The 4,336-nt window shown below is 35.4% G+C and overlaps 1 non-coding gene across 1 annotated transcript; it reads left to right on the forward strand.

Moving 5' to 3' along the window:
* Positions 1-583: 583 nt before the first annotated feature.
* LOC127742362 (small nucleolar RNA R71) lies at positions 584-687 on the forward strand. The gene has a single exon (XR_008003551.1). It is a non-coding gene; the product is annotated as a small nucleolar RNA R71 (small nucleolar RNA).
* The last annotated feature ends 3,649 nt before the right edge of the window (positions 688-4,336 follow it).

Consider the following 4,336-nt stretch of genomic DNA (forward strand, 5'->3'; position numbering starts at 1 on the left):
TGTTTGCTAAGCTAGAGGAGCTCTGCTCAGAATTCTCTGTCTCTTGCTGAGAAGATGATGGAAAAGGCTTGCTATTGCTAAACCTGTTTCTTCCATCATTATTAAATCCTTGTTGGGGCTTTTATTGATCCTTCCATAAGAAATTTGGATGATTTCTCCATGAGGGATTATAGGTGTTTCCATAGGCTTCACCCATGTAATTCACCTCTACCATTGCAGGGTTCTTAGGATCATAAGCTTCTTCTTCAGAAGTTGCCTCTTTAGTACTGTTGGATGCATTTTGCCATCCATTTAGACTCTAAGAAATCATGTTGACTTGCTGAATCAACATTTTGTTCTGAGCCAATATGGCATTTAGAGCATCAATTTCAAGTCTCCCCTTTTCTGAGGCGTCCCATTACTCACAGGATTCCTCTCAAAGGTGTACATGAATTGGTTATTTGCAACCATGTCAATGAGTTCTTGAGCTTCTGCAGGCATTTTCTTTAGGTGAATGGATCCACCTGCAGAATGGTCCAGTGACATCTTAGAAAGCTTAGATAGACCATCATAGAATATATCTAAAATGGTCCACTCTGAAAGCATGCCAAAAGGACACTTTTTGGTCAACTGCTTGTATCTTTCCCAAGCTTCATAGAGGGATTCACCATCTTTTTCCTTGAAGGTCTAAACATCCACTCTACGCTTGCTCAGCTTTTGAGGAGGAAAGAACTTGGCCAAGAAGGCCGTGACCAGCTTATCCCAAGAGTCCAGGCTATCTTTAGGTTGTGAGTCCAACCATGCTCTAGCTCTGTCTCTTACAGCAAAAGGGAAAATCATGAGCCTGTAGACTTCAGGATCTACTCCATTAGTCTTAACAGTATCACAGATCTGCAAGAACTCAGTTAGAAATTGATAGGGATCTTCTGATGGAAGTCCATGAAACTTGTAGTTCTATTGCATTAAAGCAACTAGTTGAGGCTTCAGCTCAAAATTGTTTGCTCCAATGGCTGGGATTGAAATGCTTCTTCCATAAAAATTGGAAGTAGGTGTAGTATAATCACCAAGCATCCTCCTTGTGCCTCCACCATTGTTATTGGGTTCGGCCATGTCCCTTTCTTTTTCGAGATTCTCTATAAGGTTTTCTCTGGATTATTGTGCTTTAGCTTCTCTTAGCTTCTTCTTCCGAGTCCTTTCAGGTTCAGGATCTGCTTCAACAAGAATGTCCTTGTCCTTGCTCCTGCTCATATGAAAAAGAAGACAACAGAAAAGGAAGAGGAATCCTCTATGTCACAGTATAGAGATTCCTTTATGTGAGTAGAAGAAGAAAAAAATAGAAGAAGGAAGAGAAAAATTCGAACATAGAGGAGAAGAGAGAGTTCGAATTTTTAGATGGAGAGAAGTGTTAGTAATTAACTAAATAAATAGAAAGAGATGAGAGGGAGAGAATTTCGAAAATTGTTTTTGAAAAATAGTTAGCGATTTTCGAAAATTGAGAGAAGAAATACAATTAAAATTAAAATTTGAAACAATTAGTTAGTTAAAAGAATTTTGAAAAAGATGGATGGTGATTTTCGAAATTTAGAAAGAGAAAAGTAGTTAGGTGGTTTTGAAAAAGATAAGAAACAAATAAAAAGTCAATTAGTTAGTTGAAAAAGATTTGAAAATCAATTTTGAAAAGATAAGAAGTTGGAAAAGATTTTGAGATTGATTTTGAAAAAGATATAATTTGAAAAAGATGTTTTGAAAAGATATGATTGAAAAAGATATTTTCGGAAGGATTTGATTTTTTAAAATTAAAATTAATTACTTGAATAACAAGAAACTAAAAGATATGATTCTAGAATTTAAAGATTGAACCTTTCTTAACAAGAAAGTAACAAACTTCAAATTTTTGAATCAATCACATTAATTGTTAGTAAAGTTTTCGAAATTTTGAAATAAAGATAAGAAAAAGATTTTGAAAATCAATTAAAAAATATTTTCGAAAATATAAAAGAAAAATGAAAAAGATTTGATTTTTGAAAATTTTTGAAAAGATAAGATTTTAAAAATTGAAATCTTGACTTGACTAACAAGAAACAACTTATTTTAAAAAACTTTGACTAAGTCAACCCAAAGATTTCGAAAATTTGAGTAAAAGAAGGAAAAGATATATTTTTTGATTTTTTTAATTTTTAATGATGAGAGAGAAAAACACAAATATGACCCAAAACATGAAAATTTTGGATCAAAACAACTAATGCATGCAAGAACACTATGAATGTCAAGATGAACACCAAGAACACTTTCAAGATCAAGATGAACATCAAGACTTATTTTTGAAAATTTTCAAGAAAAGAAAAAAATGCAAGACACCAAACTTAGAGATTATCAATGCTTAGACACTATGAATGCAAAAATTCATAGAAAAAACAACAACAAAAAAACACAAAACAAGAAAATATGAAGATCAAACAAGAAGACTTGTCAAGAACAACTTGAAGATCATGAAGAACACATGCATGAATTTTTCGAAAAAATGCATAAATTTTAAAAACATGCAATTGACACCAAACTTAAAAATTGACACTAGACTCAAACAAGAAACACAAAAATATCTTTTTTATTTTTTTGATTTTATTAAATTTTTTGGATTTTTCGAAAATTAATTGTGGAAAAATGAAAAAGAAGAAAAATTTTGAAAGATTTTTGAAAACTTTTTGAAAAGAAAATTACCTAATCTGAGCAACAAGATGAACCGTCAGTTGTCCAAACTCGAACAATCCCCGGCAACGGCACGAAAAACTTGGTGTTGTTGCTAGAATCTTGAATAATCGCTGGCTTCAAACTCGAACAATCCCCGGCAATGGCACCAAAAACTTGGTGCGCATAAATTGTGATCATCAACAATGGCGCCAATAGACTTGGAGCTCTTAAACGTGAATCACACTTTGTCACAACTTCGCACAACTAACCAGCAAGTGCATTGGGTCATCCAAGTAATACCTTACGTGAGTAAGGGTCAACCCCACGGAGATTATTGGTATGAAGAAAGCTATGGTCATCCTGTAAATCTCAGTTAGGCGAATTCAAATGGTTATAATGGTTTTTGAATATAAGAATAATTAAAGCATAAAATAAAGATAGAGATACTTATGTAATTCATTGGTAGGAATTTCAGATAAGTGTATGGAGATGCTGTGTTCCTTCTGAATCTCTGTTTTCCTACTGCTTTCATCCAATCCTTCTTACTCCTTTCTATGGCAAGCTGTATGTAGGGCATCACCGTTGTCAATGACTACTTCCCATCCTCTGAATGAAAATGGTCCAAATGCTCTGTCACAGCACGGCTAATCATCTGTCGGTTCTCGATCATGTCGGAATAGAATCCAGTGATTCTTTTGCATCTGTCACTACGCCCAACAATCACGAGTTTGAAGCTCGTCACAGTCATTCATTCCCTGAATACTACTCAGAATACCACAGACAAGGTTTAGACTTTCTATATTCTCAAGAATGCTGCCATTGGATTCTAGTTTATACCACGCGAAGACTCTGATTAAGGAATCCAAGAGATACTCATTTAATCGAAAGTAGAATGGATGTGGTTGTCAGGCATGCGTTCATAGGTTGAGAATGGTGATGAGTGTCACGGATCATCACATTCGTTAGGTTGAAGAACGAATGAATATCTTAGAATAAGAATAAGCATGAATTGAATAGAAAATAGTAGTAATTGCATTAATACTCGAGGTACAGCAGAGCTCCACACCTTAATCTATGGTGTGTAGAAACTCCACCGTTAAAAGTACATAAGTGATTGGTGCATGAAATTGTGATCTCTTCTTTTCACAACTCAAATAATCCCCGGTGATGAATCCAAAAACTTGGTGTTCATTACCAAGGCATAAACATAACTTCGCACAACTAACCAGCAAGTGTACTGGGTCGTCCAAGTAATAAACCTTACGCGAGTAAGGGTCGATCCCACAGAGATTGTTGGTATAAAGCAAGCTATGGTCACCTTGTAAATCTTAGTCAGGCAAACTCAAATGGTTATGGATGATGAATAAAACATAAAGATAAAGATAGAGATACTTATGCAATTCATTGGTGGGAATTTCAGATAAGTGTATGGAGATGCTGTGTTCCTTCCGTCTCTCTGCTTTCCTACTGTCTTCATCCAATCTTTCTTACTCCTTTCCATGGCAAGCTGTATGTAGGGTTTCACCGTTGTCAGTGGCTACCTCCCATCCTCTCAGTGAAAATGTTCAACGCACCCTGTCACGGCACGGCTATCCATCTGTCGGTTCTCAATCAGACCGGAATAGAATCCAGTGATTCTTTTACGTCTGTCACTAACGCCCCGCCCTCA

The sequence above is a fragment of the Arachis duranensis genome, chromosome 9 (assembly GCF_000817695.3).
Source record: "Arachis duranensis cultivar V14167 chromosome 9, aradu.V14167.gnm2.J7QH, whole genome shotgun sequence".
Taxonomy (NCBI): domain Eukaryota; kingdom Viridiplantae; phylum Streptophyta; class Magnoliopsida; order Fabales; family Fabaceae; genus Arachis; species Arachis duranensis.